Raw genomic sequence first — 26808 nt, forward strand, 5'->3', positions numbered from 1 at the left:
TTATCATAAGAATTACTGAACTAAATGATAAAAAGAATAATTTTGAAAATAAACTTGTCATTAAAATATTATGCCTTGCTTAGCAAACTAATCTATTGTAAAACATAAGGAAAACCAATAACTTTTTAACTTTGCAAAGTGAGGTCAGGCATCATCTCACTGAATCATTGAAATCTAAGTGTTAAATTTCACCTCAAGCAATGAATATTCTTGACTCAGCTGGGTAATGATGACACTTCCATCTGAAAGTTTAACTTATCTGGAGGTTGGTGGACTTGCCCATGTTCCTAATTAACGCATGGTATTTCACAGAAACAGGGCATCATAATGCTCCCTTTTAAATCTGAAATCTAAAAAATGACTTCTTTGTATTATAAAAGACACAGTCAGTTGACCAATGCTTTCTGATTATCATTTGTCCTAGAAATAAGTTGTGCTTTGGATTTATTTACATATGTTTTAAGTGGTAAGAAAGGTACTTTTAAACTGAAATAAATGGCTATTCTAGAATTCCCTTGTAACCTCTGCATAATGCCAGAACCCTTTCTAAATTTGATCCCTAATTTACTTTCTCATTTACAGATGCTCTCCCAAGCCTCCAACACCGTGTCTGTGGGCCATTCTAGGGAGGACACGGTGCCTGGGGGTAGGGTGTGCGTTCTGTCCATCAAGTCCCAGTTGATTAGTCCTGTGATGGCTTCACCACACTTCTTCCCTCTTAGGAGAAAAATAAGTTCAGTTCCTTTTAACAGCCACTTGCAACCAGAATATATTTAATTCCAGAGGTTTGGGGAAAAGGACCTAGAGGTAGTATTGAAGCAAGATATCAGAGTCTCAGCATCTACTTTCTGTCTGAGATGATATAATTTCTAAGCTACGTGTGGTGAAAACATTTATAAAGTCACCCTTTGGGCTAAGGGGAAGGGAATAGTTTCAGTAAAAGAAAAGAAAAAAAAAATCCCACTTTCTATTTTAAAGTGTTTTTATCAGACTATCTTAAATTACATGTTTCACTTGCATAGGGGAGAAGGACCTTGAGAGGTATCCAATTTTAAACAGAGCTGTGGGCAGTGCTCTGCTCCAGAGAGGTTGGCGGGCTTACACGAAGGTAAGAGAGGTCAAGACAATCAGACCAAGTATTCTATGTCTTTTTTGTACTATTTCATCAGGTTAGATGGCCAAGCATTTAACATCCATGACAGGATAAGATATTTTGGTACAGGTCAAGGAATAAGAAAGTTGTTCCTTGAGTTACTGCTTTGGGGGAAAAGACAGGATGGGATAGTCTTGTGTGCATGATCAGTCGCTTTAGTTGTGTCCAACTCTTTGCAACCTTATGGACTGTAGCCCATCAGGCTCTTCTGTCCATGGAATTTCCAAGCAAAAATACTGGAGTGGGTTGTCATTTCTTCCTCCAGGGGATCTTCTCAACCCAGGGATCAAACCCATGCCTCCTGCGTCTCCTGCACCGCAGGCAGATTCTTTGCTGCTGAGCCATTGTGGAAGCCCTGATGGGATAATCAGGAACTATCTAAAAGTGAAGTGAAGTCACTCAGTTGTGTCCGACTCTTTGCAACCCTATGGACTGTAGCCTACCAGGCTCCTCTGTCCATGTGATTTTCCAGAATACTGGAGTGGGTTGCCATTAAAGAGTGATTTTTAAACAACCAAGATGCAACGTGTCAGGAAATTTTAAACTTAACAACTTTCTCTAAAACTGGCCCTGACCTGTGTAGCTATCCAATTGTCTTTCGTAATAAATTTAAACAAAAAGCAGCTGATTCAGAGGTAAAGACTGGAAGCCACAGGAAGAATGTAAATACATCTTACCTTAGAAACAAGAATGGCCTGAGATCGCTGAATTTCAAATTGTACTATACTGTTACACTATACTGAACTGGGGATCATTTCAGGTTCATAAACTCATCTTTAGGGAAAGTACTGCTCTTGTCATGAATATTTTATGGAGAGACCACACTTCTTTGGAAGGGTAGCATTACCACAAAAGGAAAATATTGTTCCACTGTGAGTCTTACTACAAGATTGATGGGAGCAGGAAGTATATACAGCCTGTGACTGCCTCTGGGCCTGGGGAACAGGGGACCTGTATGCATGTATGAGAAACTTGTTCCAGGTATTCCATTTGTGGGGAGGTAAACTGATTCCTGGGATAGAGACAAGCTGAGACTAGGCAGAGAAGGCTGAACAAGAGAGAATGCCTATGGAGGACTTTGGTCTGTGAACTCAGAGAACTTAAATATCCAGGAACAACTGTCAAATTCTCTGTGTTGCCTTTTAAAAAAAAAATTCTGAACTCATCAGTGAAATCATGCAAACATCACAGCTGATGAGGAAATTGTGTGAGTCTGGAATGACACCTGAGGTTAGAGACATCCATGGGAGAATAGCAGCAAGGGGCTTAAGGATGTCAGTGACTAACAAAAGAATGATGTGTGGTCTAGAATCAGACAGCTAGTTGAGATGTCAGTTAACCACTAGCTTGGGATAACTCAGGGATTCAAAAAAACCATGCAAGAAGGGCAAGCTGGTAAAATACTGGAATTCTTACCCCAAGTAGAGTAGAGATTTGAACTATTTTGGATAAGCTAATGTGAAGGGTAAATAGACTAGGGCATTTGAGTTGCCTAAAGATAAGTAAAACAAGGTTAGCTTACGCTCATTCATTATTTCTGTATCTTAAACCAGCTAGAAGCCTAGCACTTAGAAGATGCTCCATAAACCTTTAGCAAAATGAAATAGTTGCTATAATTAATTCTGCTGAAGTACAGCATCAAACAAGACCTGCCAGTTAGATTGGTCTTGGCTTTCAGAAGACCCAATAGTTGTATGTCTATGTAGATCAATGTCTTTGCTGAAACTTTTAATCTGAGTTGTTCAAGTTACCATTATGCACAAATAGTATCACAGTGTCAATAATGAGAACAAGGAATGTATTTTACTCTTAGTGCCAGAAGATCAATTCCAAATACATATATTTGCATTTCAAATGAAACTAGAATTGAAAATATCCTTATATGCTTAGAACACTGAGATTCTATCAGAAATAAAAATGGATGTTTCTTATTGCAAGAATAAAAAGTTAAAATAATTAGTGTTAATTATGAAACTGTTAATTTTATACAAAAATAACTACTGAAATACTTCAATCAGTTAAACAGAGAAATATACTGACAACTAAATCCAGCACTAGTTCTATAACAATAGAATATGTACTTATTTTGAGGTATAAATATTTATTATCTGATAAAGCAAATAATGATAGAAATTAGATTATATCATGATTCTAAACTTTGTAGAATTATGTGCTGTATTTGCTTTCATGATGTTAAACTAATCATCTTCAAGCACAATATTTAGTTTTTATTTATTTAATTCCATTAGGGAATGAATCATTTTGGGAAAAGATCCTACTTTGGATTCTTCTCACTTTCTGAGAATAAAGCAAAAAGGCCAGCATTGTTACCTCAAAATTATTACCTCAAGGAGATAATAATTAAATAATATTTAAATTTATTATATGATGGGCTTCCCTGATAGCTCAGTTGGGAAAGAATCCACCTGCAATACAGGAGAACCTGGTTCAATTCCTGGGTCGGGAAGATCTGCTGGAGAACGGAAAGGCTGCCCACTCCAGTATTCTTGGGCTTCCCTTGTGGCTCAGCTGACAAAGACCTGCCTGCAATACAAGAGATCTGAGTTCGAACTTTAGGTTGGCGAGATCAAAATTATTACCTCAAAGAGATAGTAGTTCAATAATACTTAAATTTATTATATGATACAATTTTCTGCTTCCATATCTCAAAAGTCATTTTGAGTGATAGTACTGGGCTTTAACCTTAGGCAAATACTGATTTTAACATTTGATTTTTGGTGATGCACCAACACAAGAGAAGACTCTACACATAGACATCACCAGATGGTCAACACCGAAATCAGACTGATTATATTCTTTGCAGCCAAAGATGGAGAAGCTCTATACAGTCAGCAAAAGCAAGACCAGGAACTGACTGTGGCTCAGATCATGAACTCCTTATTGCCAAATTCAGACTTAAATTGAAGAAAGTGGGGAAAACCACTAGACCATTCAGGTATGACTTAAATCAAATCCCTTGTGATTACACAGTGGAAGTGAGAAATAGATTTAAGGGACTAGATCTGATAGATAGAGTGCCTGATGAATTATGGATGGAGGTTCGTGACATTGTACAGGAGACAGGGACCAAGACCATCCCCAAGAAAAAGAAATGAAAAAAAGGCAAAATGGCTGTCTGAGGAGGCCTTACAAATAGCTGTGAAAGGAAGAGAAGTGAAAAGCAAAGGAGAAAAGGAAAGATACAAGCATCTGAATGCAGAGTTCCAAAGAATAGCAAGGAGAGATAAGAAAGCCTTACTCAGCGGTCAATGCAAAGAAATAGAGGAAAACAACAGAATGGGAAAGACAAAAGATCTCTTCAAAAAAATCAGAGATACCAAGGGAACATTTCATGCAAAGATGGGCTTGATAAAGGACAGAAATGGTATGGACCTAACAGAAGCAGAAGATATTAAGAAGAGGTGGCAAGAATACACAGAACTGTACAAAAAAATCTTCATGACCCAGATAATCACAAGGGTGTGATCACTCACCTAGAACCTGACATCCTGGAATGTGAAGTCAAGTGGGCCTTAGGAAGCATCACTACAAACAAAGCTAGTGGAGGTGATGGAATTCCACTTGAGCTATTTCAAATCCTGAAAGATTATGCTGTGAATGTGCTGCACTCAATATGTCAGCAAAATTAGAAAACTCAGCAGTGGGCCAGGACTGAAAAAAGGTCAGTTTTCACTCCAATCCCAAAGAAAGGCACTGCCAAAGAATGCTCAAACTATTGCACAATTGCACTCATCTCACATGCGAGCTCATCTCATGGGCTTTCCTGGTAGCTCAGACAGTAAAGCGTCGGCCTACAATGCGCGAGACCCAGGTTCGATCCCTGGGTTGGAAAGACCCCCGGGAGAAGGAAATGGCAACCCACTCCAGTATTCTTGCCTGGAAAATCCCATGGACCAAGAAGCCTGGTAGGCTACAATCCATGGGGATGCAAAGAATCTGACATGACTAAGCGACTTCACTTCACTTCACACGCTAGTAAAGTAATGCTCAAAATTCTCCAAGCCAGGCTTCAGCAATACATGAACCATGAAATTCCAGATGTTCAAACTGGTTTCAGAAAAGGCAGAGGAACCAGAGATCAAACTGCCAACATCCGCTGGATCATTGAAAAAGCAAGAGAGCTCCAGAAAAACATTTATTTCTGCTTTATTGACTATGCCAAAGTCTTTGACTGTGTGGATCACAATAAAATGTGGAAAATTCTGTAAGAGATGGGAGTACCAGACCACCTGACCTGCCTCCTGAGAAATCTGTATGCAGGTCAAGAAGCAACAGTTAGAACTAGACATGGAACAGCAGACTGGTTCCAAATAGGAAAAGGAGTACATCAAGGCGTATATTGTCACCCTGCTTATTTAACTTATATGCAGAGTACATCATGAGAAACAGTGGGCTGGAAGAAGCACAAGCTGGAATCAAGATTGCCAGGAGAAATATCAAAAACCTCAGATATACAGATGACACCACCTTTATGGCAGAAAGTGAAGAACTAAAGAGCCTCTTGATGAAAGTGAAAGAGGAGAGTGAAAAAGTTGGCTTAAAGATCAACATTCAGAAAACTAAGATCATGGCATCTGGTCCCATCACTTCATGGCAAATAGATGGGGAAACAGTGGCTGACTTTATTTTTCTGGGCTCCAAAATCACAGCAGATGGTGATTGCAACCATGAAATTAAAAGACACTTGCTCCTTGGAAGGAAAGTTATGACCAACCTAGACAGCATATTAAAAAGAAGAGACATTACTTTGTCAACAAAGGTCCGTCTAGTCAAGGCTATGGTTTTTCCAGTGGTCATGTATGGATGTGAGAGTTGGACTACAAAGAAAGCTGAGCACCTAAGAATTGATGCTTTTGAACTGTGGTGTTGGAGAAGACTCTTGAGAGTCCCTTGGACTGCAAGGAGATCCAACCAGACCATCCAAAAGGAGATCAGTCTGAATATTAAATGGAAAGTCTGATGTTGAAGCTGAAACTCCAATACTTTGGCCATCCTGATGCGATAAGCTGACTCATTTGAAAAGACCCTGATGCTGAGAAAGATTGAAGGCAGGAGGAGATGGGGATGACAGAGGATGATATGGTTCGATGGCATCACTAACTCAACGGACATGAGTTTGGGTGAACTCCGGGAGCTGGTGATGGACAGGGAGGCCTGGCGTGCTGTGGTTCATGGGGTCTCAGGGAGTCAACAACTGAGCGATTGAACTGAACTGATGCACCAAAAGGTATACAAGCCCTAGAGAGAGTCATACTTATTGACTTGGTTGCACAGTCTTTATAGTGAGAAAGCCTGGATTCCATTCTCCCTCTGCCTGGCCTGAGAGAGCAATGGAACACAGGAGGGGGAACTTCAAATCACGATGACCTGGGCTAAGGCAGACATTGCAGCCCCATTTCTCCCCTGGCATTGCCAGGGCAGGAATGCTACCTTCAACACTTTCCTGAGCTCAACATTCCAGTAGCTCAACATCTGAGTTTGTGCATGAAGCTGGAAGCAGCTCTCCTGGCTCCTTGAGATTCCTGCCAACACACCTTCCAGGCATGGAAGGGAATGCAAGCAATTCAAGAGATGACCCCACATGAGTCAGACCTGCCCTTCACGAAAGAAATATCTCCACTCATTGAACTCTCAGGTCATCTTAAAAAGTTTACAAACAAGGATGGTATTCTCTGGCTTTTGCCACATGGGAGGGTGTGGAGTAGAACTAAAGGGATCACATAACACACGGTAGTTTCTTTCCAGTCATAATCTCTATACATACTATCTAGACAGTTTCAAACTTATTGCACTTTTCACCCATTAAAACTAAGTTACATCAATTCTAAAAATTTTGGAAAATACAAAGATCAGAAAAGACTGGGAGAAAATCTTCCACATTCCTATCATTCAAAGTGAACTACCTTTGTTGTTTGTTTCTAGCCTTTTAAAATGCATATATTGGTTTCAAAGAGCTATGGTTGGATAACAGACACTTATTAAGAGTTCAAGTATATAAATATGTTAGAAGCTGAGCTCTTAGATTGATTATGTTTACATACATATTGATTAATAAAGAGTTAAATTTTCCCCCTCTGGTAAAGAGAATAGAAACAGTGAAGTTAACATCTTTAATAGGGAGCTGCCCTGGTCCATGCAATCTGATAGGAGGTAATGTCTGAGGTAAGAACTAAAGGACGAACAGGAGTAAATGGAAGAACATTCCAGATAAAGGAGATCGCAAGTGCAAAGGTCCAGAAGAAGGAGGAAATACGGCAGGTGTGACAAACTGAAGCAGCCCAGTCCATCTAGAGCAGAAAGAGCTAGGGGGAAGGAAATGAGCTAAGCTGGGGCCAGGTAATGAGAATCCTTGCATACCAAACAGAGGTGCTGGTCTAGGGAAGGGGCAGAGCATTTTAAACTAGAGGACTGGGATGAACAGATTTGCCTTGTGGAAAGATCACATGGCCTTCAGAGGAGACAAAAGATGTGGTGCAAAGTAAGGAGGTGGTCACATGACATTGAGAAATCATTCAAGCAAGGGAAAATGGCTAGGGCATACTGATTGTGATCCCAGAGGGGAAAGGTGGATAGATTCAAAAACTTTGAGGAAAAAAAATCAAGAGGACCTGGTGATTGCTTAAATGGGACTGGGGAAAGAGAGAGGGATTGGTGCCAAGGATAACTCCATGGTTCTAAACCCTGATCTGTATTAAAAATATCTGGTTCAAAATAGCATTCTGTATTAAAAATATCTTGTTCAAAATAGCCTTCAGTTTAGTTCAGTCACTCAGTTGTGTCCAACTCTTTGTGATGCCATGGACTGCAGCACACTGGCTTCCATGCCCATCACCAACTCCCAGAGTTTGCCCAAACTCTTGTCCATCAAGTCAGTGATGCCAACCAACCATCTCATCCTCTGTTGTCCCCTTCTCCTCCTGCCCTCAATCTTTCCTAGCATCAGGGTCTTTTCCAATGAGTCAGTACTTTGCATCAGGAGGCCAAAGTATTAGTTTTAGCTTCAGCATCAGTCCTTCCAATGAATATTCAGGTCTGATTTCCTTTAGAATTGACTGGTTGGATGTCCAAGGGACTCTCAAGAGTCTTCTCCAACACCATAATTCAAAAGCATCAATTCTTCGGTGCTCAGCTTTCTTTATATTCCAACTCTCACATCCATACATGACTACTGGAAAGACCATAGCTTCGACTAGATGAACCTTTGTTGGCAAAGTAATGTCTCTGCTTTTTAATATGTTGTGTAGGTGAGTCATAACTTTTCTTCCAAGGAGCAAGTGTCTTTTAATTTCAGGGTTGCAATCACCATCTGCAGTGATTCTGGAGCCCTAGAAAATAAAGTTTCTCACTGTTTCTGTTATTTCCCCATCTATTTGCCATGAAGTGATGGGACCAGATGCCATGATCTTAGTTTTCTGAATGTTGAATTTTAAGCCAACATTTTTCACTCTCCTCTTTCACCTTCATCAAGAGAATCTTTAGTCCTTCTTCACTTTCTGCCATAAGGGTGGTGTCATAGGCATATCTGAGGTTACTGGTATTTCTCCCGGCAATCTAGATTCCAGCTTGTGCTTCTTCCAGCCCAGCGTTCCTCATGATGTACTCTGCATATAACTTAAATAAGCAGGGTGACAATATACAGCCTTGACGTACTCCTTTTCCTATTTGTAACCAGCCTGTTGTTCCATGTCCAGTTCTAACTGTTGCTTCCTGACCTGCATACAGGTTTCTCAGGAGGCAGGTCAGGTGGTCTGGTATTCCCATCTCTTTCAAAATTTTCCACAGTTTGTTGTGATCCACACAGTCAAAGGCTTTGGCATAGTCAATAAAGCAGAAGTAGATATTTTTCTGAAACGCTCTTGCTTTTTCTATGATCCAACGGATATTGGCAATTTGATCTCTGGTTCCTCTGCCTTTTCTAAATCCAGCTTGAACATCTGGAAGTTCACGGTTCATGTACTGTTGAAGTCTGGCTTGGAGAATTTTGGGCATTACTTTCCTATTGCTAGTGTGTGAGATGAGTGCAATTGTGTGGCAATTTGAACATTCTTTGGCATTGCCTTTCTTTGGAATTGGAATGAAAACTTACCTTTTTCAGTTCTGTGGCCACTGCTGAGTCTTCCAAATTTGCTGACATATTGAGTGCAGCACTTTAATAGCATCATCTTTTAGGAAGATCCTTAACTTACTTCTCCTATGGGCAAACTGAATCTACAGCTACATTTGGGACAATTCCCTCTGAAAATAATCCTATCAGCAGAGCAACCCCTTCACACTGGGCAAGCAAGAGAAAAAGGACAACAAATCAAGTAGAAACAGTAGAGATTCCATCTCGTCAAAGGTGGGTACAGCAACATACGATGAAGAGTGAACTCAAAACCCAGAGCGTGGAGTGAAAGATTCATACCCCATATGAGTCACTCCAACTTTTAGGATCAGCATTTGATAGACAAGCCTCCAAAACATCTGGCTTTGAAGACCAATGGGGCTCACACCCAAGAGACCTGAGGAGCTATGGCAATCTGGGGAACTTCTCCTAAAGGGCTCCTGCACAGGCTGGTACAACTACTTTGGAAAACTGGTAGCATCTACTAAAGCTGGGCATAAGCATAGTCTAAGATCCAGCAATTCTACTTGTAGGCATATATCTAACAGAAATATACAGATATGTTCACCAAATGTACAATATTCATTAAAATGTCCCTAGAAGCACTATTCATAATAGGCCCAAACTTAAAAAGTATACAAATGCTTATCAAGAGTAAAATGAGTTAGTACATTGTATTACATTAATTCCCACAAAGGAATGTGCTGTGCTTAGTTGCTCAGTCATGTCTGACTCTTTGCAACCTCATGGACTGTAGCCCACCAGCCTCCTCCACCCATGGGGATTCTCCAGGCAAGAATACTGGAGTGGGTTTCCATGCCCTCCTCCTCCAGGAAATCTTCCCAACCCAGGGATGGGACCCATGTCTCCGTCATTGCAGGTGGATTGTTTATCATCTGAGCCACCAAGGAAGCTTGGGGAATATATTAATTCCCACAAAGGTATAACATATGGCAATGAGAATTAATGATTTACAAGTACATGCCACAAGAAGGATGCATCTTGATATGACAATGAGCAAAGGAAGCCAAATCAAAAGTCTAACTAGTATGATTTCATCTCTCCATACGAAGTACAAAACCATGTAGAACTAATCCATGCTGTGAGAAGTCAAGGCAGTCATCACTTTGGAGGTGTTAGTGGTGGTGATGAAGGAGGTGAAGGACTTAAAGTGAACACAAAATGGGCCAACGGTGTTCTATGTCTTAGTTCAGTACTGGTTACGTGTGTAACCAGCTGTATATACAATTCATTAAGCTATACATTTATAATATGTTCTGAGTTGTATATCTACTTCAGTTAATGCTTTTAAAGGTAATGTGATCAACACAGAATATTTGAGAAATGACATAAAAAGAAGGAAAATTAAAGTTCCCTCACACCCACCACCAGAGATTTGCATTTTAAAGTACACTACCCTAGATTTTAAAAAATGGAACTATATATTTAGAAAAACCTGATTACTGTACATGATTTATAACTTGCTTCTCCACTTAATACATCATGAACATTTTTCTTTGCATTAAATATTTATCTTTAATATCAGTCCTAATGACAGCAAAATATTCCCCCAACAGAGATAATTTAGCCAAACTGGAGTCTCATTCCTGGGATACGAGGACAAGAGTATTTCCAGGGAATCTAAAGCACCCCTAAGGCCTTTGTAGCCATTTCTTGCTAACAGTTTCAAATTCTAGGGAATTAAGGATCACTGGAACCATTTCATTTCCCCTGGAACCTATGGATGGTGGTATGACAGTGTTTTTTTCACTTTTTTTTTTAACTATGTTAAACACACCTAGAAAGGATTTTTTTAAAATCTGTGTCTTTATGCATGTCCATGGTTATTCCCTTAGGATAAATTCTAGGAAGCAGAGTTCCCAAGTCCACTTTTGATATGTATTGCCAATTTGACTTCTAAATAAGCTTTCCCAATTCAAACTTCTCTCAGTAGTCCATGACAATGTCTATTTCCCTATACCCTCAACAGCACTGAGAAAGCTGTTTAAACAACGCTTAGTCCATTTGACAAGCACGGCATGTTCTCAAATGTACTTATGTGATTACTAGCATAATTGGGCGGTTTTTCATACACCTATTAACCATGTATTATAGCTTTTATTTGTAAATTTCCTATTCATGACCTTTCCTTTATTCTTTTTCAATGGAAGTTCACTGATTTTAAAAGATACTTTTGTATATTAAACAAACTAACTCTCTCTCATATATTGCAAATACTTTTCCACTTATATTTTCATTTGGTCTATGATGATCTTCAAAGTTTTTATTTTTCATGTCATCAAATCTTCTCATCTTTTCATTTATGATCATTGCCTTTTGCTTAGAAAAAATACTTCCCAGGTCAATGTTACAGAAGTTCTTAATTTTTAAAAATAGTTTTGTAGGTGTCATCATTTTAAGCAGGATACATAGAAGAAGAAAGGATCAAAGAAGCCTAAAAACCAGTACAATTCCTCTTCATATACTTAAGGGCATATGTGACAATTGTGTCATTGGCTGTGGCCACTATTAGGTGGTTACGTTGAAAGTCAAGGAAGAGGAGGAGGTAAAGCAAGAAAGGTTCTAAAAACATTTGTTCCTAAAGATCTCGGTGACGAACCATCCTTCTCTTCATCTTGTTGAGAGGGACTGGGCTCTGTCTTGGAGACCACTCCAGTGTAATCTTACCAGAGGCAGGAGGGCAGAGCTGCCCAGCTTCCATTTCTTGCTCTGACTCTAGAGAAGGAGAACACACATCCAGGAAACAACCTCCATCCAGCTTTACCAACCAATTCTCTTCTCAACTACAAAATCTGGATACTAGAGATGTGTTCCAGTGGCTGTTCTGAAAGCCAAAAGACGAACTGCTGTGAAACCCTGAACAACTGTCAGATAAAGGAATGGTGGTATAATTAATGCACTGGGCAAAGCTTAGGTATCATTTTTAATATCAAAAAGTCAAAGAAGTTGTATTAATTGCACAGCAGATGCAGCTTTCACATCTGTGAGTACTCAAAATTAGAAAATAAACTTTACTGTAAGATTCCGACTCTGATGATTGCTTTTCAACATCAGATAGTATAACTTTTGACAATAATGTGATTTTAATTTTTGTCTTCTGATATAGTATTTTAAAATTTAGTCTGGAATATTTGAAAATTCAATTCTCTATGTGTGTATATACATACACACACACACATACACACATAAGTAATAATTAATATGGAGACATTGGTGAGTTTGAAGCTAGTACTTTGAGTAATTGTATCGGGTCTTTTGACAGGTTCTTCTCTTGCCCTTGTGGCTAACCTATTACAAGCTACTGCCACTAATAGGAACAAAGATAGATTGAGACAAGGGACAGCGTTGTATCGGGACAAAGCACACAGCAAACACAGAGTTAAGACTAACATGGAAAGAAAATAGCAATCCCAAAGCTCCATTAAGAACTTAGAACACCAGATCAAGATCCAAAGCTGATAGCTTCGGTGGGTGTGATATGGCTGCCAGGAAATGACCTTGCAAGCCTTGCTGGAGAAATTAATCCCAAAGGTACCATAGGAAGAAGATGACCCAATTACTGAGAAGAAAGTCAGGTTTATAAAAGACCATGATGAGAAGAACAGGCCACAAAGACTCAAATACCAGAGCAATCAAGATCGTCAGATTTTGATTGTGAGAGTCAAAGCCAGAAACTGCTCATAAGTGAAAAGAAAAAAATGTCTTGTTGAAAAATCAGTGTCCTGATGTTGCTGGGAGCAAGACCAACTCTTCAGGTTTTAAATGGAGTAGGAATGTCCAGGTTCATAACGTTATCACCCCATTGCTAGTTGGAATTGATAAAAACAGAGAAGGCAGTAAAGATGACCTAGAAAAGAAATGTGCAGAATAAGAGTCTGACGGCAAGAGAGTTGATTTTGCTTGAACTTTTAATTTATTGTCACTTCTGACTACCTGTTCTTTCCATATTGATTTTCTTTTAAATGGTCTTTTGCCCTTTTAAAATTGATTTTTTTACAGTGTTTCTTTGCCAAATATCTCCATTGCTTCTTATGTTACATTTGATGACATTTAAAATCTTTATATTCTCCCTTTCCCCCTGAAAGAAAGGGTAGCTTTGACTTAATTCAATTCTAAGAAAAAACTAGAAAAATAGTGAAAACCAAATTTATTAGTTGCCCCCAAGAGCAATTGCTAATTTTACTCTATAAAATGTTCATGCAGCACATTCCCCAAACTATTTTTAGATGGAGTTTTTAAATTGAAGGATAATTGCTTTACAATATTGTGTTGGTTTTCAACATGAATCAGCCAAAGGTACACGCATGTTCCCTCCCTCTGGAGCCTCCCTCCCATCGCCCACCCCATCCCACCCCTCTAGGTTGTCACAGAGTACAGTTTGGGCTTCCTAAGTCATACAGCAGATCCCCGCTGGGTCTCTATTTTACATGTGGCAGCGTATATGTTTCCATGCTACTCTCTCCATTTGCCCCACTCTCTCCTTCCCCTTTCCGTGTCCACAAGCCTGTTCTCCATGCCTGTGTCTCCACTGCTGCTGCTAAATCGCTCCAGTCATGTCCAACTCTGTGTGACCCCATAGACAGCAGCCCACCAGGCTCTTCCGTACCTGGGATTCTCCAGGCAAGAACACTGGAGTGGGTTTCCTTTCCTTCTCCAATGCAGGAAAGTGAAAAGTGAAAGTGAAGTCGCTCAGTCGTGTCTGACTCTTCGCGACCCCATGGACTGCAGCCTACCAGACTCCCCCATCCATGGGATTTTCCAGGCAAGAGTACTGGAGTGGGGTGCCATTGCCCTCTCCATGTGTCTCCATTGCTGTTCTCCAAATAGGCTCATTAGTACCATCTTTCTAGATTAGGTATATATGTTTCAAATACGATGCTTGTTTTTCTGACTTACTTCACGCTGTATAATAGGTTCTAGGTTCATACAGCTCATCAAGTACATTCCTTTTTATGGTTGAGTAATATTCCATTGTATATTTACCAAAGCTTCTTTTTCCATTCATCTGTCAATGGACATCTAGGTTGCTTCCATGTTCTAGCTATTGTAAATAGTACTGCAGTGGACAATGGGGTACATGTGTCTTTTTCAATTACAGTTTCCCTCAGGGTATATGCCCAATAGTGGGAATGTGGACTCACATGGTAGATTTATTCCTAGTTTTTTAAGGAATCTCCATACAGTTCTCCATAGTGGCTGTATCAATTTATATCCCACCAACAGTGCAAGAGGGTTCCCTTTTCTCCACACCCTCTCCAGCATTTATTGTTTGTAGATTTTTGATGATGGTCATCCTGACTGGTGTGAGGTGGTATCTCATTGTAGTTTCGATTTGCATTTCTCTAATAATGAACGATGTTAAAGCATCTTTTCAAGTGTCTGTTAGCCATCTGTATGTCTTCTTTGGAGAAATGTCTATTTAGGGCTTCTGCCCACTTTTTGATTGGATTGTTTGTTTTTCTGGTATTGAGTTGCATCAACTGCTTACATATTTTGGAAATTATTCCTTTGTCAGTTGTTCCATTTGATATTATTTTCTCTCATTCTGAGGATTGTCTTTTCATCTTATTTATGGTTTCCTTTGCTGTGCAAAACTTTTAAGTTTAATTAGGTCCCACTTGTTTATTTTGTTTTCATCTCCATTACTCTAGGAGGTGGGTAATAGAGGATCTTGCTGTGATTTATGTCATGAAGTGTTCTGCTTATGTTTTCCTCTAAGAGTTCTATAGTTCTGGTCTTACATTTAGGTCTTTAATCCATTTTGAGTTTATCTTTGTGTATGGTGTTAGGAAGTGTTTTTTTCTTTCTTTTTTTTTTTTTTTAGGAAGTGTTCTAATTTTATTCTTTCACATGTAGCTGTCTAGTTTTCCCAGCACCCTTTATTTAAGAGAATATCTTCTCTTCATAGGTATATTCTTGACTCCTTTGTCAAAGATAAGATGCCCATAGGTGCGTGGATTTATCTCTGGGCTTTATTTCTTGTTTCATTGATCTATATTTCTGTTTCTGTGCCACTATGATACTGTCTTGATGATTTCAGCAGGATGAATTCTTAATTTCAAAGTTATGAAGTTACTAAAATCACTCTGATTGACAACCAGAAGACTAAAAAAATAACAGCCAGCGTACAATTTGTATAGCCACTCAAAGACACTTTTATTTCCTGGTGACTACGTCAGGCTGTAGACCAACTTCATGTTTTCAAATTACATACATGAGTACTAGGTATTTTTGATTTATAAGTGTCTGGCAATCTGGGGCAATGCAGGGTAGGAACTAACTACCTGGGCTAGATGAGAATTGCTCATATGAATTCTTGGAGCACTATGTTCACATCATCAAGTGAAATTCATACGGTATTACACAGATAAGTCATATTAAGGGAGGAGTATAAATATTTTGAAAGGCATATCCAATAACCCTCATAAATATCTGTCTGTTGAAAGATGTATTGGAGCATCTAATAAGCTCTTTCTTCTCTCACCTCAATGACCCAGTTGAGGAATGTAAGACATACTAAAACAGTATATTCACAGTATGGTGGAAGAGTTTTAAAATGACTCAGGCCAAACACACAAGAATGTGTGCCTTTATGGTGATAGGAAGAGGGGAAATGGAAACGAAATAAATAAATACAAGAAAGGAGCCTCTCAGGATCCAGGGATAAATATTATATGCTGTGACTTGAGGGTCACAAGTTGAATTATAATTAATTCAACTCTCTACATCTGAGTTTGGAATAAAGATAAAAACCAATTTTTTTCTTGAAACTACTCCATGATGATAAATAAAGTAGTATTATGCTTCATAACAATAAGATCATATCAATAAGATTCTCAAGTAGTTCAAAGTGGGGCATTCAAAAGCTTAGTCTGATTATGAACAAAGAAAAGTCCTTGTAGGACTGCTAATTATGGATCTAAGCTCCTCCCATTCTTACACTGACTGAACGAAATTGAAAAGTCAATATTTGCTTTTGAAGAATTCCTCTTTTGCCTTTTATAAGCTGTTTTTCTAGGACTCCTATGCTTCACTTTGCATCCTCATTCAAGCCTTCCCTTGAATTAATTCTAAGTTGCTATTGGATGATAAAGATATATTTGTCAAAAAGAAATGAATCTCTAATGCCACTATGTTTAATGCAGCTTAACATCAAAAACACCTGGGGAGTGTGTTTCAAAATCCCTGTGTCCAAGCTCTATCCCTGTAGACTCTAATTCAATAAATTTTGCATTTGTATAATTGGCAGAATGGGGAAGAAAGAAATCAAGTATTTCTTGGACTACTAAGAAACTTACATGTTCAGCTGGTCCTGAGCATTTATATAAGGATGTCTCCCCCACTTCAGAGTCCCATGACATCAGGTGTAAAGCCTTCTTTTTTTATAACTGTCTCTGTTTTTTTTTTTTTTTGGGGGGGGTGGCTTTTTACTTTTTCTAATTTATTTTTATTTTTTAATTGGAGTACAATTGCTTTACAAGGTTGTGTTAATTTCTGCTGTACAGTAATGTGAATCAGCTCTAAGTATACATATATCCCTCCCTCTGGAGCCTTGCTCCCACTCCACCCCACATCCTACCCCTCTAGGTCATCAGAGAACACGGAGTTGAACTCCCTGTGTTACAGCAGCTTCCTACTAGCTATTTTACACATGGTCGTGCTACTCTTAATTCGTCGCACTCTCTCCTTCCACTCTTCCCCCACCAATTTTTAAGCCACTAATGTACAAGGAACAGGAAACCAGTACTACTTTCTGTTGCACCATTCCCCAGTTTCTCAACCTAACAATTGCTCCCAGTATCTTGTGGAAGAAAGTGACAGCTCCACCAGTCACTTGATAGTTGAGTGCCCTTGAGAAACCACTCATCTGCCTGGGCATCAAATTCCTCTTCTGTAAAGGGAGGAGAATGAACTAGATGACCTCTAAAATTTCTCCCTCTTCTAAAATCCAGAACTTTACACAACTTCATCTTGGCTACTGCTATTTACCCTTCTTAAAAAGGGAAATTATAAAGTCCAACTGAATTTACTGGCAATACTGTACTGCCTTGGGAAAAATGATGTGCTCTGATCCTTCCAACCTGCAGCTCATCCTTCATGGAGAAGCCAAGTGCGGCCCTCAGTTCTGGGTTTCACAGAGAGACTATTCCCGCTCTTCTTACTTGGTGATTGAGTGGGAGGCAGCCGGCAATATTTCAAAATGCAAACTGACATTTAATTATACAAAAATCCCCTTTCACAATCCCTTGTTTTTCCAGGCCACCTCTGATATATTTGACCGTTTTTCCTTTTTTGTTGACTCCTAGTTTTCTAGTGTTCATGTGGAGAACAAATGAGCCTCAAACACTAGATTTATAGTCTTGTTAATTCTTCTTCTACCTCTTAGAATCTTTAGGTGACACTGTTATTTACAAAATGAAGTTTCTTTCTGAGACTTACTTGAATCCCTGACATCTATAACGACATTTTCAAAATCTGGACATTTCCCAATATTTGTATCAAAAATAGAGTATTTGTAAAAATGTCACTTAAATGTTTAAATGGAGATTCTTGCAGAAAGTAGATAAAAATGGACTTTTCTGTTTTAATTAATTAAACATTGAAATGACTCAGCTTAGAGATAAGCCAGGGCCAGGACTACAGTGAGGTGGAATGAGGCTCTTGCCGCAGATGTTGAATTTAAGGAGGCATACAAAAACTGAGTAATCAACATAAACAATGTTTTAACGCAATATTTTAGGTCAGTAACATTGCCACGGCAATCCATATTGGACCCAGATGCAAAAGGAAATATCATGATACTGATCTTTATTTAAAATTTTGGTATTTTGTTAACTGTGTATTTTTTTAATTAACTTTTATTTTTTTGAAATGTTGAAATAAAATATTTATCTTGATTGCTGAACTTCTGGGATCCCCTTAAAACTTAAAGTCTGCATCCAAGACAAGTGTCTTCACTTTACCTTAGTCCTGCCCTAGAATAACTTACCTTCTGTTATAAGCCATACACCAACATTACTGCATCTTGTTCTTAATAAAAAGGGAGTCCTACAACTCTAATTATTTCTATCATAGTTACTATTTGTGTGTCTGCCTTCACCAAGTGGTTAATGCCATTTTAATAATTTATTCTAAGCAGTGAATGGAGAAGTAGGCAACTTTCTGTTTATGTAAGAGAAAAATGAAACCCTGAAAGGTGCAAATAACCTGACAAGGGATATAATGCAATTAATAGCTGAAAAATTCTACACCATATACACACTGTCATGTTAAATGAGATGGTGGGGGGGGGTGGTAAAAAAATAAAAGAGGAAGAAATATAGGAAAGAAGATAGGAAGATGAAAACATATCCCAGAAAGTTTCAAATTTCAGTTTCTGTAAGATTCATCTGGCATATTTGCTTAAAATGTAGATTCTCTGGCTGATTCTCAATGACATAAATCAAATAAGGCCTGGGGCATGTCCCAGAATCTGCATTTTTAAGTGATTCTGATGCAGGTGTTCTAAGGACCACGTGTTGAGAAACACTGATTGGGAGCTCCCATTTTAGCCGAAACTAGGCTATATATCTGGAAGACATTTTCTCAACTCCAACCCTCCTCCTCCACCAATAACGAACAACCCAGGGACACTGAACTGTACCAAGGAATCCAGCTACAGCATAAGAGTTGGTGGTCAACAGCCGCAATGGCAGGCGACTGGGGTGGAAGACAAGGTGAAAAGAAAGGGTGGCAGAAATGTTGGGGGTGGGGAGTGAGGGAGAACAATCCAGAAAATAGGAAGAAAGTAGTGTTTTGCACATGTGATGGTTTTACTTTCCATTTTAAAGCTCAAAATGAGAAGTGTAACCATTATGTCAATGCTAGCTATCATACGAGCAAATCACATAATATATTTATAGATACAACAATAACTTAGTTTGATGAGGGAAGAACAAAATCTTGGATTGAACCTGTTTTCCCGTTTAAGCCTACATCTCTGGATTTATCTCCATTCTGCCTTTCTGTGCCTTCTGTCTCTGATCCTGAACTCAAGCTGTTCTTACTGGGCCAGTCTTCAGTTTTTATAATTGTAAGGCAGAAGAAACTTGAAATCCTCTCCCCAGAGAAATCACTCTGGTTAACTCAATTATTGTTGTCAGTCGCTCAGTCATGTCTGACTCTTTGTCACCCCATGGACAGCAGCATGCGAGGCTTCCCTGATCTTCATCATTTTCTGGAGCTTGCTCAACTCAATACCATCCTGTAAGTGACATCTGACCATCATGCCCACCCAATCTTCACTGTGTTTATACAGTTAACTAGACGATACTTCGGAGAAGGCAATGGCACCCCACTCCAGTACTCTTGCCTGGAAAATCCCATGGATGGAGGAGCCTGGTAGGCTGCAGTCCATGGGGTCACTAAGAGTCGGACACAACTGAGCAACTTCACTTTCACTTTTCACTTTCATGCATTGGAGAAGGAAATGGCAACCCACTCCAGTGTTCTTGCCTGGAGAATCCCAGGGACGGGGGAGCCTGGTGGGCTGCCGTCTATGGGGTCGCACAGAGTTGGAAACAACTGACGTGACTGAGCAGCAGCAGCAGATGATACTTACTATTTATGCAGCCATGCCTGTGTTGTTAGCTCTAAAAATGTATCTAGGCCATGGCTCAATTTGTAAACAGATTTTCAATTTCTGGAGGTGTCTAAAATTTATAAAACCTTATTACAAAAACTGTATTACCTAATAAAATGCTGTATACCATGAAAAGGGTCAATGAGGATATACTGAAGAGAATGCTAATAAAATAACTGCATACTCGTAGGTCAATAGCTCTGAAATGCTGTCATTCACCTGCCACTGAAGTGAGTTTTTCTCCCCAAAAGAATACATCTCTAATAGTTAATAACTATTAGACTCTCCGTATTTCTCTAGATCTGTTGGGAGTAGGGGTGGTATAAGCCATAGTCTTAAGAAATTTAAAATTGTATGGAGGGGAAAAATCCAACACACTCTGTCTACAATTTTAGGCCAAGATATTAATATTTTGAATCTGCAACCAGAATAGAGTAAAGAAGGATCAAACTGACTTGGAGTTTTCTTGGATGACATGGAAACACCACTAGTCAGGATCTGATCAGATGTAAAGGAGAAAAAAATGGCATAAAACACAGAGAGAAGTGAAGGCTAAAGATACAGCCAAGATAAGAGTCATGAAAGCATGTAATGGAAAGATTACATGTGGAGAGGGCTTTTAAAAAGAAAATGAATGAGAGAATAAAGAATAAGAAGGAATAGCGATAGTTCTTACATCAAAAGATTCTAAGAAAGGAGGAGGCCACTGGGGTAATTGAATTCTGTTTTGTAGAAAGAAGAGACTTGAATGACTTTTAAGATAGAATACAAAGAACCTATAGCTAAAAAACAGGTAACTATGGCAGTGAGTTCCTAGAAGGAGGAGGTAGAGATGGGATGTATGATACAGTGGATGAGAAAGTTACGCATGCATGCTCAGTTGTGTCTGACTCTTTGTGACCCCATGGACTGTAGGCCACCAAGCTCCTCTGTCCATGGGATTCTCAGGCAAGAGTACTGGAGTGGGTTGCCATGCCCTTCACCAGAGAAAGCTATAGAGGGAAGAAAGAGCCTTTTAAAGAAGATGTGGATACAGAGAACTGCTGGAAAAAGTTGGAGGCACAGGAGAGACTTGACTCCAGATGGTTTCCATCATTTTTCAATGTGTGGAAGGTAAGATCCAGTTCCTACAGGCAAAAAGAGAGTCGGGGTAGATAAGAACGTTGTGATTAACTGTGGTGGTGAGATTTATAAGGTGTTGGTGTATTTTCACTATGGTTGCACTATGGTGTGTGTGCTAAATCTTATGTAGAGTATTCATATATAGGGAAAGTATCAGTTCAGTTCAGTTCAGTCGCTCAGTCGTGTCCGACTCTCTGCAACCCCATGAATCACAGCATGCCAGGCCTCCCTGTCCATCACCAACTTCTGGAGTTCACTCAAACTCATGTCCGTAGAGTTGGTGATGCCATCCAGCCATCTCATTCTCTGTAGTCCCCTTCTCCTCCTGCCCCCAACCTTTCCCAGCATCAGAGATTTTTCCAGTGAGTCAACTTGTCGCATGAGGTGGCCAAAGTGTTGCAGTTTCAGCTTTAAATCTTATATAAATCAACAGCTTCTTTCTCAAGATTATAAAGTGCAACTAATTTTAAAAGTTTATATATGTTTAAATATCTAGAAGAAAAATCCAATTTTCCTTCTTTTATCATTTTTTATATACTATGAGACAACCAATTTCAATTTTTTGCTAATTTGGATTGTTACTACATAATGTTTTGAAATAAAAGAGCAGTGGTGATAGCAACTTGGATTGACAAAGTAAGTGACACACAAATTTTGTAAATAATATCAAAAGAGTTAACATTAACTCCCTGTTAAAAATAACTATAAAATGTGGGGCAATTCTTAATTTAACTGAAAATATCTATGACCTTCCATACATGAGAAAGGTATTCAACAACTACATAGTAAAGTCAGAAGTGTCTCCAGGCGTAAAGGTAAATTTTAGATTTGAATCAAATAATAGACTACTACAGACCATGCTGACTTATTTCCCTGTTTTCCCCATGAAACCGAAGCTATGAAGGGTCTAACTTAGCTATCCTTCCTGGGGGTATAAGGAAATCCACTCACAAAAAAGGGGGGAAAACTAATTTTAAGTTTTGAAGGGCATGTACTCTTATACCAATCTTGAGGTAATTTGTAGTAAATTTCTAAATATTTATTGGTCAACTAGGAATCGAACTTCCTAGTATCTCTTTTACCATCCTTAAAGGATTGCTTTACTACATATTTTATATGTATTATGAGTTTCAGGAATAATGTCTAAGCTGCTCCCATTTCAATGAAGTGAGAGATAAAAGATGCCTTGCTCATCATGTCTGGAATTAGTCATTGATCTGCTTGAAGCATAAAAACTTATTTTGTCATCATGCTGGGCTGCTGCTGCTGCTATTGCTAAGTCGCTTCAGTCGTGTTCGATTCTGTGTGACCCCGTAGACGGCAGCCCACCAGGCTCCGCCGTCCCTGGGATTCTCCAGGCAAGAACATTGGCTGCTTCATTTTACCATTAAAGCTTCAATGATCACAAATTTTATAATTGCTCCAAGAAATGGAGAGGATTTTACTCTCCACTGAGGTTTTTAATTACTCATCAAGAGATGACTTATGCAAAACCTTCTGACAATCTAGAGATGACCTGAGCATTCACCTTTTAAAAAGATTTTAAAAGCTCCCCTGGATCCTAGATGAGGGAGCCATTGCCCTGGTGAACATCAGAGTTTTATCCAGGGGTTATTTTCATTTCTTAATGAAAATGCCATGTCTTCTCTGCCATTGGTCCCCTCTCCTTTGCATACATGCATGATAATGAGGTCTCACCTTTGGGTGCACTGTACCATCCTTCCCTTTCCTAACAGCAGCACACCATTAATACCCCACACCAGGGAAAACTGCCTTGGAGCAACGAAGAAGAATATTAAGCCAAAATTGTACTTATTCCCATCTTGTGGGGAAGGGGAACAGTTTGCCTCAATAATTTAATTAACTGAAGATTCATTTATTAATTAAAGATCCAAATAGTGGCTAGTATTGCCTTTGAGCAGCTGACTAGCTTTTGAGTCTCTTATTTAGCCAAAATGCAAAAGATTTGAAATTGGGTTAAAAAAAAAATGCTGATCTAGAAAATGGAAAAAAAGATAGCAGACACTGTCATTTAAAATCTCCATTCCTGTTATCTGCTCAGACTGAACAGAGTAGGGGGAGCATGCCGATATAGAAAGCCAAAAGGGATGCATTGCAAGCCTGGATCTTTCCTCTACTAGCTGTGTCTTGGTTTAAAATATTTGATCTCTTAGCATGATCTGAAAAATGAAGGCAGCTGAATTTCCTCATAAAATTCTGGTAAATATGGAGATAAAAAAAATACACGCAAAATGACTGGTCACATAACTTGGTATTTAGGTTCATGGGGTCACAAAGAGTCAGATACAACTGAAGTAACTTAGCACAGCACAGCATAAGTACATCCTATCATGCGAATGTATGTACATTTTAGAGAAAGGAGTAAAAAAACATCCCTAACCTCAGGCCCTTCTTAATAATCATTTCACAGGAATGACTACTTATTACAACAATATGATCTCTGAGATTGACCTTAAGTGACATTCCTTTTTTATCTTATTGTTAAAAAATATTAAGCATACACAGAAGTAGAGAGAATTTATAGTTCATCCTCAGTTTTGATAACTGTCATCTTGTATTTCATCTGTACTCACTGCCATTTCTCCCCCTCCCAGATTATTTTGAAGCAAATCTCTAACATAATATCATTTAATCCATAAATATTTCAGTATGTCTGTAAAAAATGTGGATTTAAAAATATAACCACAATACTGTTATCACACTTTTTAAATTAATAATTCCCTAATATCATCAAATATCCAGCCAACATTCAGAGTTCCCCAATTGCCATATGCATGTTTATTTTTTCCCCTAACAGGTTTTTGCTGTTGCTGAATCTGTATCTGAATAAGGTCCATACACTGCAACTGATTCTGAATTAAATTTGCCCATTCCAGTCCATTTTAGTTCACTGATTCCTAAAATGTCGATGTTCACTCTCTCCGTCCCCTGTTTGACCACTTCCAATTTCCCTTGATTCATGGACCTAACACTCCTGGTTACTATGAAATATTGTTCTTTACATCATTGACCTTTACTTCCATCACCAGTCACATCCACAACTGGGCACTGTTTTTGCTTTGGCTCTGTCTCTTCATTCTTTCTGGAGTTATTTCTCCACTCTCCTCCAGTAGCATATTGGGAACCTACCAAACTGGGGAGTTCATCTTTCAGTGTCGTATTTTTCTGCCTTTTGATAATGTTCAGGAGGTTCTCAAGGCAAGAATGCTGAAGTGATTTGCCATTCCCTTCTCCAGTGCACCACATTCTGTCAGAACTCTCCACCATGAACCGTCCGTCTTAGGTGGCACTACACGGCATGGCTCATAGTTTCACTGAGTTAGACAAGGCTGTGGTCCATGTGATCAGCCCTCTGCTGAAAAAGGATAAGAGGCTTATGGAAGCTTCCAGATAGAAGACACTGACTGTGAGGCAAACTGGGTCTTGCTTTGATAGGCAGGGCTGTGCTCAGTAAATCTTTAATACAATTTTCTGTTAATGGGCGGGGTTGTGTTCCCTCCCTATTGTTTGACCTGAGACCAAACTATGGTGGAGGTAATGAAGATAATGGCAACCTCCTTCAAAGGGCCTGTGCACAAACTGCATCGCTCAGTGCCCCCGACCCTGCAGCCGGCCACCGCCAACCCACACCTCTGCAGGAGACTCCTGAACACTCACAGGCAAGTCTGGGTCAGTCTCTCATGGGGTCACTGCTCCCTTCTCCTGGGTCCTTGTGTGCACAAAGTTTTGTTTGTGCCCTCCAAGAGTCTGTTTCACCAGTCCTGTGTAAGTTCTATAATCAAAACCAGTGGCCTCCAAAGTTAAATTCCCTGGGGGTTCTCATTCCCTTTGCTGGATCTCCAGGTTGGGAAAACTGTTTTGGGTCCTAGAACTTTCCTAACAGTGCAAGAATTTATTTAGTATAATTGTTCTGCAGTTTGTGGGTCATCTGTTTAGCGGCTCTATGGTAGGGTTAATGGTGGCCTCCTCCAAGAGGGCTTATGCCACATGCTGTGTAACCCAGGTCTGCTAAACGCAGAGTACCTGCCCCGTGGAAGGCACTCTGACCTGCACCTCCACAGGAGACACTCAAACACTCAAAGGCAGGTCTGGCTCAGTCTCTGTGGGGTCTCTGGATCCTGGTGAGCCCAAGTTTTCTTTGAGTGCTCTGAGCATCTCTGGCAGGTACAGGGTTTGATTCTACGTGTGATTTTGCCACTTTTAAATCAGTAAACTAAAATGGACTGGAATGGTCTAATTTAATTCAGATTATGATTACATATACTACTGTGGGCAAGAATCCCTTAGAGGTAATAGAGTAGCCTTCATAATCAACAAAAGAGTCTGAAATACAGTACTTGGGTGCAATCCCAAAAATGACAAGATGAGCTCTGTTCGTTTCCAAGGCAAACCATTCACAATCACAGTAATCAAAGTTAATGCCCCAACCACTAATGCTGAAGAAGCATTAGTTGAACGGTTCTACTAGACCTTCTAGAACTAACACCGAAATAAAGATGTCTTTTTCATCATAGGGGACTGGAATGCAAAAGTTGGAAGTGAAGAGATACCTGGAGTAATAGGCAAATTTGGCCTTGGAGTACAAAATGAAGCAGGGCAAAGGCTAACAGAGTTTTGCCAAAATAATGCACTGGTAATAGAAAACACCCTCTTCCAACAACACAAGAGATGACTCTACACATGGACATCACCAGATGGTCAATACTGAAATCAGATTGATTATATTCTTAGCAGCCAAAGATGGAGAAGCTCTATACAGTCAGCAAAAACAAGACTGGGAGCCTACTGTGACTCAGATCATGAACTCCTTATTGCTAAATTCAGACTTAAACTGAAGAAAGTAGAGAAATCCACTAGACCATTCAGGTATGACCTAAATCAAATCCCTTACAATTACACAGTGAAAGTGACAAATAGATTCAAGGGATTAGATCTGATAGACAGTGCCTGAAGAACTATGGATGGAGGTTTCTGACACTGTACAGGAAGCACGGATCAAGAGCATCCCTAAGAAAAAGAAATGCAAAAGGGCAAAATGGTTGGCAAGGAGGCCTTACAAATATCTGAGAAAATAAGAGAAGCAAAAGGCAAAGAAAAAAAGGAAAGATATACCCATTTGAATGCAAGTTCCAAACTAGAGCATGGAGAGATAAGAAAGCCTTTCTCAGTGATCAATGCAAAGAAATGGAGGAAAACAATAGAATGTGAAAGACTAGAGATCTCATCAAGAAAATTAGGCATACCAAGGGAACATTTCATGCAAAGATGGGCACAATAAATGACAGAAACGGTATGGATCTAACAGAAGCAGAAAATATTAAGAAGAGGTGGCAAAAATACACAGAAGAAGAACTATACCAGATAACCACGATGGTGTGATCACTCACCTAGAACCAGACATCCTGGAATGTGAAGTCAAGTGGGCCTTAGGAAGCATCACTACAAATAGATAGTGGAGGTGATGGAATTCCAGTTAAGCTATTTCAAATCCTAAAAGATAATGCTATTAAAGTGCTGTACCCAATAAGCCAGCAAATTAGGAAAACTCAGCAGTGGCCACAGGACTGGAAAAGATCAGTTTTCATTCCAATCCCAAAGAAAGGCAATGCCAAAGAATGCTCAAATTACCACACAATTGCACTCATCTCACACACTAGCAAAGTAATGCTCAAAATTCTCCGAGCCAGGCTTCAACAGTACGTGAGCCATAAACTTCCAGAAGTTCAAGCTGGATTTAGAAAAGGC

General features: G+C 39.3%; 1 protein-coding gene across 2 annotated transcripts in view; it reads right to left on the minus strand.

Moving 5' to 3' along the window:
* The window catches only part of ZNF385B (zinc finger protein 385B), a 372939-nt gene extending 369261 nt beyond the window's left edge, over positions 1–3678 (minus strand). The window contains exon 1 of one of the 2 annotated variants that reach the window (XM_055398886.2): positions 3580–3678. The gene's annotated coding sequence lies outside the window, so the exon portion shown is untranslated. The remainder of the gene's footprint in view (positions 1–3579) is intronic. The other variant, XM_055398885.2, reaches the window with a different exon arrangement.
* Between the last annotated feature and the right edge of the window lie 23130 nt (positions 3679–26808).

The sequence above is a fragment of the Moschus berezovskii genome, chromosome 2 (assembly GCF_049115385.1).
Source record: "Moschus berezovskii isolate FMDL1 chromosome 2, NW_MosBer_1.0, whole genome shotgun sequence".
NCBI lineage: Eukaryota > Metazoa > Chordata > Mammalia > Artiodactyla > Moschidae > Moschus > Moschus berezovskii.